The 13,094-nt window shown below is 31.8% G+C and overlaps 1 protein-coding gene across 12 annotated transcripts in view; it reads right to left on the reverse strand.

Moving 5' to 3' along the window:
* LOC118197810 (secernin-2-like) overlaps positions 1 to 13,094 on the reverse strand; it is a 184,228-nt gene that overhangs the window by 42,835 nt on the left and 128,299 nt on the right. The window contains exon 1 of one of the 12 annotated variants that reach the window (XM_085816815.1): positions 8,591 to 8,746. The exons of the other annotated variants lie outside the window; for them this stretch is intronic. The gene's annotated coding sequence lies outside the window, so the exon portion shown is untranslated. Of the gene's footprint in view, positions 1 to 8,590; positions 8,747 to 13,094 lie in introns of those variants that run through there. 12 annotated transcript variants of the gene reach the window in all.

Consider the following 13,094-nt stretch of genomic DNA (forward strand, 5'->3'; position numbering starts at 1 on the left):
AGTGGGAGAGGATATAAAACTTAAGGTAAAAAATTTTCCCTTCCCTTTTTTATTCTTTATTGCACTCCGTGAAATATATTTTAACAATTTAAAAACTATAATATTTTTAAAGTTATTTAGAAAAAATACTGACTGTACAGTACAAAATATTCAAAATCCACAGTGTACAGTACAAAAGCAGTCGTATTTAAGCACTGTTTTCTCGAATTACCAAGAGGTGACTTGAAATTAATTTTTGTTTACTACATGCTTTACTAACAGAAATGCCAAGTACATGCAGGCAGAAAGTATTCATATAAAAACAAGCTACCACTAAATTCTTTACTCTGTTTGATGAAAATTTAGTTTAGTTCCCACCTGCAGCTGACAGAGGGTTAAAACCCCTGATGCTGATAGCTGCATTCTGTCTGTGAAAAATAAATGATTTCGCAATTTTCACCAGCGTAACATAAACTGAAGCGAATTTTCCTTAACTATACCTCTGTAAATGCATTTTTTAAAAGCAGATAAATTTTACGTACTCCGCCATACTCTACATTCCTAGCTACTTTATTCTACTTGGATTTCAAGGGCACATGTCTACATTAGAAAAATAAGACTGTTGCTATTTAAGTACTACAGTTTATCATTTTGACATCGGAACTTACACTCGAATACTAAATAGCAATCGACAAGCGCAATGATAACTATCCATGCGTAGAAAACGTGTATAGCATTTTGATATCTGAAAACACGTTTATAACTACTTATAAAAATTTGCTACTTCATACACTACCAAAAGGAATATCCTTTTGGTATATCAAAATTACTACAGCTACATAATCAGGTATATCAAAATTACGTTCAGTAGTATCATTGTAGGTTGCAACGTTTGTTCCTTCACTTTCCTAAAAGTGTTAATCAGTTTGTAGTAGAAGGGATTGAAATTGTGCTAATAAGAGTTGGAAGCTTTTACAGTAAGCCTTGTATATCCGAAACAATCGGGGAGGGGATAAAAAAAAAAGCCATTTGCTATTCTAAATAGTCTCCCCCCCCTTTTTTTTTTCTTTTTTTGAAACTCATGATAAATATATTTGACAATAAATGCTATGAATAAATAAATATATATAACCTGCTAATGAAAAGCATGTATTAGTAGAAATCACGTGGATCGAAAATAAATTAAAAAAACAAAGGCGGTGAGATAAAGGAAAGAAAGGATGAAAAATTCTAAATAAAGCAAAAAGTATAAATAAATAAACATATAAAAAAGTTCTATATTTTTACTTTCATTTTGATTATCATTTTTAAATTACTGAATAATTGTCTCATGAATGAAACTAGAAAAACGGTTTCCAAAACTTAACAATACTGCAGTTTAATAATTTAAAAGAACTGCGCCGGTACTTGCAAAAATAAAATTCAATTTATTAAAAAACAAGAATTAAAAAAAAACAATAATATCCATTAAAAACCACAAATTTCCTGTTTCACATATTTTCTTGGACATATTATCACACATATTATTATTAATTATAATAATAATATTCACATATTATCTGTACAGGACACTTAAATCTGAACTTTAATTAGGTTACTAAGATTTGGCAAGAGCTTGCTCTATCTTTTCCCTTTTCAAGGCAAGAGCTATCATGGTTATATTCTTCAGGCAATAAATATGCTGTTATATTTTACTACACGTTCTCGTATACCAGGGGGGGGGAATTCCCCATTAGGGAGAATTTCATTGTTTCGGTGGGGGATTTCATAGTTGCAATTTATTGAACGGAGATTACACATTTTATCATTTTTTTACATACTGAAATTTACTTTTACACACTAAGATAACCTATTTTCATTATTGTTAGAAACAGAAATTTGCATTTCTCCCGTTCGCGATTGCGCTGAGCAGAAAAGGCGAACTGTATAACTGTGCGGAAGGTTCCTCTCGACGAGAGAGAAAACGAGGTAGTGTGTCTTCCCGATTTTGATGGTGCTGAACTCTGACCTCCGTGCTATGCCTGTCTGATGCTGTTTGCCAACGTAGCCAGCAGGTGTGATTATCTCAAGCGTGGTGCAGAAATGTAAGGCAAGAAGTCCAAATAAGAAACAGCACAGTAGAGATAAGAATCTACATAAGGCATTCTAGATTATGTTTCTTCATCTCCACATACCTGCTTAAATGAATGGACTGTTAAGCAGGATCAAGTCATATTGTACCAATCTAGTACATACGCACGTTATCCATCGTATAATTTCATTAATGTGTCACAGTCTGGCACGTATGTTCATCTACGTTGTTAAATCTTAAGGATAGGAAGTCACTAATTAAATTTTATGTTTTTAACTTAGTGCAGTTTATACTTTTGTAGCAAAGAACCTCGGTTCTACACTCACCACTACGCATAACTCTCAAGGTATGAAAAGAATGCAAATTTTCAAAAACAATAATTACAAAATATGTGTTTAATTCTATAGAATGGGAAATACAGTGTTAAGTAAAAGGTTTTAATAGATACATAATTTAAGAATGACTGATTTTCGAACTCAATGGTTAATGGTATTTGTCTTAACTGTTTCCGTCAGCTGGTTTATTTATACAGTCCAATGGCTTAAAAGTTTGCATAGCAAAAATTAATAAAGCAAGTCGTTATTCCGAGTTACCGAAAGATAATAAATAAAGTTTTGTGGAACTGCCACTAAAATATACAAACTACAATTATTTTTCCAGCCATCAATGTTTCTTGTGCGCAAGTGTTCCTACTTTCCGATTAAAGCACAAATGCAACCGCTAATTCTTGCGCGTGCACGTGACAACTGATCACCGAAGTTTCCAAAATTCATTAATATAGGAACCTTGGGAAATGGCTTAAAAATACAGGAAGATAAATTACCAATTTATTGTACTGCGCGATCTAAAAAGCTAAGTACATTTTCAGTGATATTTACATTTAAAAAATGTGATGACGAGCCTTCATATTTTTCACTCCGAATTCCATTTCGACAATGGACGACGACAATGGACAATGGACGTTGATTAAAAAGACTATAAATAGACCAGTTTTGGAGTTTTCGTTCTCTTCACCTTTGAGTGTTAGCTTCACACGCGTGAATTTCTGAGTTTTATTACATCAATGTTCAGTTTCCTTCGTAAGATGGCTTGCAAAACGTTTTTTGTCTTCTTATTATTAACGTGTTGTGTGTTAAATTTATTAACTAAATATTGTGCTCTTTGCTATTTATTAACTAAATTTAATAAATTAATAAAATTTATTAACTAAATATTGTGCACTTACGGCACATCAAATGCAATTCAACAACAAAATCATAAAATATTTAAAAAGAGCATATGTTTAGAATTTTCGATATATAGTCTCGCTCGGTGTGTTTAGGATTTTTTTTTTTTTTTTTTTTTTTTTTTTTGGAAGCAGGAGATGGGGAAAATGTGCAATTTCCTCGCCGGGCCTCGAACTTGGACCTCTCGAATACGCACCAAATGTGCTACGAAGGCATGCTGGAGGAAGGGAGAAAATATCTCATACACTCCCCCTTTTTAAAGGGCGAGTAGGGAGGAGGAGACGCAATCGCCAAATCCTGGTGGTGACGAATTATCGCCCACCAACTTTTAGTTCGAACACCACTGTAGAGTCATTAAGATTTTTTGAAGCATATTATGTGAAAAATGTGCAATGCCCTTGACAAGACTCGAACGCGTACCTCTCGAATACGCGCCGAGTGTGCAACCGTTACACCAGGAAGGGATGCTGGAAGGAGGAAGAAAGTACCTCATAGGTGGAGATAAAAATACTTTATTCCGTACTCAGTTACCACTGCTCGTTTTCAAATCGTTAAGTTTTTAATCAAAAATTTATGAAATTCTTACAAAATATGAATTATAAAATTTGAAATTCAAATTCGGTTTTCCAGGGTCATACAGTCAAATGGAGGACTACGTTATATAAAATTTGATGGCCTTCAGGTACCGTTGTTTTCACAATACGAGGAACATGCATAAATACATGTCGATATTTCATTATTTAATTTCTTTAAAAATAATAGAGAGCGATAATATCTGGTGGCAACAATTTGAAAAGTGATACAGCTATTTTTAGCGAATGACGCAAAATCCCGTTTCGAGACTAACAGCCTATTCGAGCTAACGCTCTATTTGGTTAACCATTACTTAATTAAGTTATGGCAATAAAAAGAGATATTACGAATATGTATATTTATTTAAAAAATGAAAAATTCTTTTCACACTTTTCCAAAGCAAATTCGGAACAACCAATTAATAATACACAGAATAATTTCAGTTCCTTTTTTAAATAGCTTTAAAACATATATTTAGAGATATATCAAATAAACTAAAACGCAGTTTACATTAAATAGCTTTTATTGCAGTGGAGAATGTTCGCTCGGTATAATTGTCGATTCGATGTAGTTTGAATTATTCATAAAGAAAAATCTAATTTGTTCCAGACATTTTGTTTTTGTTCCCTGAAGGTCTACCTTGCTTAAAGTGTATGAAGTTTTTCTAGAAAACCAATGTCAAGGTGAATTTTGCCTAAATTTAATTGCTTTAAGTATTTAACAAAAAATAAAATTTCTTCTTTGAATTTAACTAAAATGTTTTCCGAAAGGCAGAAGCGGAGGACATTTTATGTCTTCTATATTTGTTTTGAATTCATCGATTTTCATCAGCCTCTTTACCTGAACCACAGCCATAAAGGCAAATGGAGCAATAGCTCCCGGGTACCATATTTCAGAGTAGCCTTCAAATTCTGTGAGACAATTTGCTTAGAAGGACTATTTTCATTTGCTTAGAAGGACATTTTGGCATTTTGCGTTGATTCACTATAAACATTGATCCACTTTTTAAATTGTTGCTATCAAATATTAGAGCCCTGTATTATATTTAAAGAAATTAAATAATGAAGAATCTGCATAAATGTATATACGTTTCTTGCATTGTGATAAAACAACGGTACCTAGTACTTCAAATTTTGAATAACGTACGTTTCCACCCGAATATAGACATCTAGAAGCCCAAATTTTGAATTTGAAATTTGTTTCGTTACTTATTTCATATTTTGTAAAACTTTAACGAATTTCTGATTAACAAACTCAGCGATTTGAAAGCAAGTAATGGCAACACTGTAAAAAAAAAAAAAAATCTCCAGCGCACGAGACCATGTAGTCCGACTTTGTTCAATTCCGACCCAGTTTTGAAGGATAGCACCCTGGGAGACGAGCCCGAGGGTTTCCTACCCTTCTTCCTCTACTACAGCCTCTTGAAAGGGCTTTCGATTTACCGTATATTTTTAGTGCTCCCATGCCTTCTCCGGCATTCGAACCCGAGTCCTTCGGTACGACAGTCAGAGTCGCTATCCACTTTCCCGTCTGAGTGGCTGTCTCATGAAATAGTTTTTGTAACTGACATCAGCGATATCTGTTAGACTGAAAAAAAAATTATATGAGGAACCTTCACTTTTGTAAATCGGTCCTTGATCTGAACATATTTATTAGAATCTTGAATTCGAAAGAAATGAAAGGTAAGTTTATAGAAACCTTTTAATGATAATGTATCAGTTATTGTTGATAGAAATAGTCGTTACATTAGCTTAAACCGCATAACAAAAATGTCAGATGAATATGTACAGTATACGACGTCAAAGGGAAAGGCAGTTGACCTTTGCTTTCTAATGCAGTCATGAAAAAAGACAAGACTCGGTCGTGTAAGGCTGTCACCATTGTCTTGCCTTAAGACATTGAATGATTAGTTAAAGAACTGATATTCAATGCAATCGCAGAATCTTTTGTAAAATCTTACAAAGGGACCTTCGTCGAACATGCCTAGAAATTTGAAATTGTGTAAAAAGAATTATTATTTTTTAACACATTTGTATAGTAAAATCCTTACTAATTTCTTTAAATATACAGTTTTGTACTGCGTCATGGATTCAATTTAAAGTCAAATTCAAAACAGAACGAGTTGAGCGTTGTTGTGTATTCTCTAGTTCTGCTATAAGATATTTTCTCCCTTCTTTTCGCATACCTTTGTGGTGTAACTGGAAGCACGCTCGACGTATATTCGGGAGGTCTGAAATTTGAATCCCGCGAAAGCAAAAGCGAATTTCTTGGCCTCGAAAAATTCTAAAATGTCTTTGCAATGCTTCTGCATGCTATTCATACCATCATTAATGAAATAATATATTTCAGGAAGGCTTTGAATCCCGTGTAAGGGTCGATTATATATGTATTCTTATGCCTTCTCGCTAACCTAATATCAGACCACTCCTAGTGGTGTACCCTGCACAACACTTTCGGTGATGAGACGGCTATAAGGCTGATTGGTTCGGCTATGCGTGAGACAAATGCGTGAGAAATATGTGTTCGGTCATTTGAAAAAAAAAAAAAAAAAAAAAAAGAGAGAGAGAGAGAGAGAAAGAGGAAACTAATTTTTATCCTCTGTATCATGTCTTCTTATTATTAAATTACTTATCTTTCATTTCTTTAATTATTTCACCTGATGTTTTCAACTTTATGTTATCTTATAACTAATTTTTTACTTTTTATTTAATTTTCATAATACATTAATTTATTACTTACAATTATCAATATTACTTAATTTAACAATATTTTATCCTTTTATATTTTATTTAATTTTTCATTACTTATTGTTTTATCTATTATTTTAGTTATCTATTTAGATATTAGTTATCTATTTTAGAAACCAAGTCCTGGCTGTAGTATTAGAACACGTTTAGAGCTTTTCACATATGAGTGATAAAGAATAGATCATAATAAAATAGTCAAATAAGCACATTAAAATAACTATAAAACATCGTAAAGATGTTATAATAAAAGCAATAAAATATTAAATCGATAATGTATATATATATATATATATATATCTTAATATAACAAGAGCTGCCTTAATTAGTTGATGATAAACAAAATGATAAAATTACATCAAACTGATAAATTTAAATAAAAGTAGAAAATGTAGGCAAATTTAGCATGGATATTTCTTATTGCTCGAGCTGAATGATTTTATAAATTGCAATTAAAAAATCATATGAATACCATATAAAGAAAATCATAATTTCTTAACTTATTTCAATCAAAAAGCATAATCACAGGTCACAAAAAGCCAGCATACATAAGAACTACTTTTTCCTCCAAACAAAATGTGTATCGAAAAAGGTGAAATAAATTTAGCTGCACTGTGAAACTGTAGTATGTCCAAGACAATAAGCGAAAAGCTTGTTTCTAATAATAAGTATGAATCTGCGAAATTTCTTGAACGCAGAGAAATTTCCTTCTTCTAATTCCAGTTTACACGAAATTTTATTAAATATATTTAATAATAATGTTACAAGTTATTTGATGTGAATGTTTTCTCTATTTCTCTCTTGAGATTGAAAATAAATTTGCACGTAAATTTATACTATGTGTAAATACCATTAGTATTCATAAGATGATAAATGAACTTGATAAATGAGTCGTTGGTTTTGCCAATATCAACATTAATTGTACCAGTCTTCAACCTTTATCAGGCACAAGGATGAATGAATAATTGATTAATACAATTTATTTTCTGATAATACTTGGGAATATGTTATAGTGCGATATGCACCAGTCAATTAAAATTGAGTTATAACTCTAGGTTAAAAACTAATATTGCATGCATGGTATTCGCAAACGTTATGTGAAAAAAATTTCCATTTCAGCATTTCAAACCTAAAATCTTATGAATTTTAAAATCGTATTGTGTGCATTTCATTATTTTACGTGCAGTGCAATATTTAACAAGATATTAATGCACAAATAGTATAGCCAACAGTCGAACATATGTAATTCTAACTTCCATTCATAAATATATATATTAATTTGGGGTTCAGCAACATGCTTTTTATGAAAATTCAGGATAGCCCCTGATTTACACAAATACACTTTTTAAACGCGTACATAGTTAATTAGTTAGTTATACTACTTCTGATGCTAATATATTTATTTTTTATTAACTTTAACATAACAGATAAAATTTACCTTTATTTTAATTTCAGATATCATATTAAGTTAATAAAAGGTAAGTATGATTCGTCTTGCTGCAGCAAAAGTACAACAGTTCAAAAATAAAAAAACAATTTCATGGAACTCCAATAAAAATTTAAGAATTAAAATAGATTCAATTGTACACATTTGTATCCCTGACATAACATTAACCTTCGATTACTATGGCACAACTTTCAAGAATGCTAGTAGCATATTTTATCTTTAATGATTTTCCTTGTTTACGGGGGAATTTAATGCAGAGGTAATAGTTTTAACGGAAATATCGATAATATTTTATCTTCAAACTGAATTCTTAAACCATTTCTATGAACAAACTTGATCATATATACTTAAAACGCATTCACTACACGTATGATGCTATTTATGAGCTCCTTCAAGCCTGACCATACCGATCCTGTACAACTTTTTTTTTTGCCATACTAGTTAAATTTAAATACTGATAAATCGACTTCAAAAAATTAAAATAAGCCAGTGAAGACTAGACAAAGTATTGCAGAAATACGTTATTTTAAAAATACAAAAGTGGAAATACCTTTAAAAAGAAAGCAACAGGCATTCGTTTCTTCCACGATTCAAAATTTTCGCGTATTCATATTAACAGGTAAAATAAAATCTTAGATCAGGTCTACTCGAAAACTGATGATTCATTACTCAACCTTCCAGAACAGCGAACTTAGTAAGAATCTGACAACGAAATACGAACTGTGAAACAGAGCGTGACATGTTTTGCCATTTCTTGTTCAGGAAATGAAATTTCGCGACACGCACATTAGTACGCTGTCAAAAAAATGTTTAGAAAGCTTATGATACTGCATCATAGAGTTAAAAAATAATTCTCTGTTAGTTAGCATTTGAGAGGGAAAACACAAACAACTACTTAACAAAAAGAAAAGTTGGGAGTACTGAATAATTCAAACATTTTTTAATTCGTCTTTATCACAGGGATTAAAAAGAAAAAAATGAAAATATTTTTCACTTATTCAGAGCCTAGCTTTCAAGAAGTATGAAAATAAATTAAATGCTGCATTAAATCATTCAAAATGAATTGTATAAATTTGCCACAGAATGCGTATGAATTACGGTAGACGATAATTGGCAATGGTGGCAGAATCTAATACGAAATTTAAGCAGCGCTCATCTAGATCGATAAAATAAAATAGAATAAAATAATAATGACATGCAATGTACATTATATTGCATGCATGGTATTTTTTTAAGTCCGTTTTAAAAGTCCACTTGAAATTTCGCGTGTGTGTGAGAATGCAAGCTCTTGGAATTCTTTGCGCAATCTCGTATGCCACTCGCATTCACAGGTATGTTAGTCTATGTAAGCTTCGTAGTATGAAAAACTTCATTAAAATGTTTAAGAAGATCGAGTGCCCGGCAGCCTATGAAATATGGTCAGTTATCCGGTTCTTAACAGCACGAAACAAAAAAGCTGCGGATATTCATCCTAGTATACGGCGATAAGAGGTGAGACTGGTATGAAGTATACGACGATAATGAGGTAAAACTGCTTAAAGAAGTTCGGGAAAAATGTCTACAACCGAATCGCGCTCTAGTCGGCCGTCTGTCAGCACTGACGATTTGGTGCAGGTAGTTGAGACCAGATTCATGGAGACACGAGATCTGAACATGTTTAATGGAGCCAAGCAACTTATGGACATGTGAAAACGACCATAATGGCTGTTATCACCGACGAAGGAATTCTGGAGGAGGATGTATAAAAACTCGTTGTTCTTTACAATAAATTTTTAAACTGATAAGGAAATTATGTAGAATAATAAATAATTGTATATTAATTCTGAAAACTTTTACTTTCGTTTTTATTTTTAAACGGATCTTAAATGAAAAATAACTTTCGTATCATTAAAATTCATCTTTACACTAGCATTAAGTTTTGAGAAAAACTGCATGCATTTCTAGCATATCTGACAGCAGGTCTTCCCCCTCATCTTTCCGTTTTCTCCAAAGAAAACCCAAAAATATTTCTCTCTCTTAAAGATCTGTTGTGTAAGTATATCATTGAAGCATCAGACAGAGATATTTTTAGGAGATTTCAAACTACACTTCATCACGACATCGTCAGATTTCTAGACAATAATTATCCTTTAATCCTTTCATTGTTAAAAATGAATATGAAAAAAAAAATGAAGTCACCCATAGCTGAGCTTTGTTAGGAAAAGCTGACAATAGTCACATGTCAATATTCTGAAAACATGGCAACAATGATTGCTCAGATTTTCAAGCTAAACAACACTCTTTTATCGATTTGTCACGATAATAGAGACAATTGCACAGTGACGACTAGAGCTTCAGTAATACAACAGCGAAATTAAAATGCTTTTATTTGTTGTTTTTGTTCGAAAGCACTTCTACATATGTTTTAATACGTCTTACATCCTATTTTTTTTCACCCGATACTTATACACATCTTAATATTCGTGAATATACACGAAAAGTGTATGGAAAGTACACATCAGATCAAAAACTATTCTCCAGAAACGGATAGTAATTCTTTTCCCCCAGAAATAGTTTCATAAATTTTAATAATTATGTATGAAAGATGGCAAGGCAAGCAAATAAATAAATAAAGGACTTAGTACAGAAACAACCAGAAGTGAGCGATTAGAAAAAAAATTCAGAGTGAAAATTTAAAAACTTTCACTCTAATTTTTACATTTAATCATCTAATAGCAAAATGGAAAATTTTAGTATCTCATTAAACATGCTGAACTATTTTCGAATATATATTGATTTAATTTTTTAAGGTAAAATTTGCCTACGTCAAAGGAGAATTTCTTTAATCATGCCAGAACGATTAACATTAAAGAGCATTATTTTGTTAAAACAGACCATACTCTTAAGGGTCTACAACCCTGCCAATGGGTGAGCGGTTTAAGACTGCTAAATACTCGTAGTTCGTCTCGAGTTCACACCAGGCTAACGAACAGGCTGCATGGTAGGTTTTCGTGGTTTTCCTCGTCTGTAACATGAATACGAGCTAGCATATCTTAAAATGTTCTCCACGAAGGCATTCATCTTCCTAAGCAGATAGCCCTCGTGAGCTTTGCCATATTCAATTAACGCAATCTAACCTATCTTTTAAAATCTACAAAGGTCATGAAAAGATGCAAGCGACTTGCTAGCACATTATGCGATCAGCATACAGCATTTCAAATCTTTTCACATACATTGAATCCTGAAACATTCTACGAGAAGGCGTCGATTCACGCTAACGCAGTTCGCAAGGCAGGCACTCGCGCTTACTAGCGCTATCACATTCTTGTGCGTGATTTTCTGGATTTTTAATGTGCTTAGCATTTTCCGTTACGTTAATGCAGAGCTAAACTCTGTCTCTGTAGGCGGTAGATTTAATGGTGATAAAAATATGTTATGACGTATAAGTTATTTGAAGCAATTCGTAGCATTTCATGCATACAGCACTTTCTTGTGTTCGTGCTCACACGTTGCTATAGAATGGCGCTCGAGAAAGTTGAAGAAGAAGCTAGCAAATGAATAAAAAGTACAAAAGCATTATTAACAAGTATTCGTAAGGGAAGTGTGGGAGAAGTCAGAGGGGTACGTTTTGGAAGGAAAGCCCATGGAGGTAGGAAATAGAGGAGAACTTTGCTCTTTCCAATACCACACGCCTTGAACCAGTGACGCAACCCTCTTGGTGACCAAAACATTCAGTGACCTGCCATCAAGGGTTCAGATCGGTTTTGACAAAATCGGAGGTAAAAATTTCGCAGTTACATCGTACATATAAGCATAAATGTATATATATTCTTTTTTTTTTATAATATTTCAGAGTCCTATGTATGTGAAAGAATACATTTTCAAACATTTTATTCTGAACGGAATTGATTAAATGCTATACCTTTCTCAGAACAGTTTTCTCTGAATGAAATTTGAATGAATCTTTAATCTGAATGAATTTTTTTCGTTATTTAAGTTTTCGTTAATTACATTTTAGAAAGAAATTTTAAGGTAATTCGATTTTATTCGGTAAACAATGACAAACATTAAAATCGAAGTTTATTGTATTATTAACGTTAAAAATCCCGCATTATTTCTTTTCTATTTACAGAACTTTTTTCTGGAATACCTTCTAAACTGTGAGATGTTTTCAGCTTCTCAGGCATCTTTTAAATCAAAAATCATAGACATTTCATAGTTAATGATCTGTTCGGTCCGTTTCAAATTAGGGCACCTATTAATTTGATAGTGAAACATGTTAAATATTGCTGCTGATTTCTGATTTCCATGTACTTAATTTTCAATGACTATTTCTGAACCTCATAAGAAAAGGGAGATCTGTTAACATTATTTAAACCTTGAAACTGAATTATTATAAAATGTAAGGAAATAATTCTTTCAATATTTATCAATTTTTTAACCCTTAATTTCAGCAATACACATTCTAAAAATTATAAGCTACTACTTCCTTAAGTATGCATCTCATAAATTGTGCTTTACATCACATTTTAATAGATTATTTTCCCGGAAGAACAATTCTTGCTTAAATAGTTTTATATATAATTTTTCAATAGAATTTCAATTTATAGACATTTATAATATTCAATTTATAGATATTTCAATAGAATTTGCAATTATATTTTAAGGTCATTATATATTTAGATAATAGTATTTATAACCATTATAAATTTAGATATATTTAATAACTAGATTTCTTCACAAGAGTTTATGAAAGAATAAATCATTCATTTCCAAATACATTTATAAATAATTTAATAAATATTCACGTATTTTGTTAATGCATACTTTTAATAAGAATATGCATATGTACTCGTATATATTTAATATTTTTAATCTTTGGAATATGCAAATTTTTTACTTCTGTACATTCATTACATTTTTCGAGAAAAGTAGCATATATCAGAGCATACAGTTTAGCATATAATTTCTAACATAATTTATTCCTACTTGCATGGGAAAGCCGAACGAGTTGGGGGGGGAGGAGAAATTTCGAAATGTAAGTCTAGCAGGCTTCAGCCATTAACATTAAGGCT

This window comes from Stegodyphus dumicola, chromosome 5 (assembly GCF_044657685.1).
Source record: "Stegodyphus dumicola isolate Sdum_Otavi_A_Nest chromosome 5, ASM4465768v1".
Lineage (NCBI taxonomy): Eukaryota > Metazoa > Arthropoda > Arachnida > Araneae > Eresidae > Stegodyphus > Stegodyphus dumicola.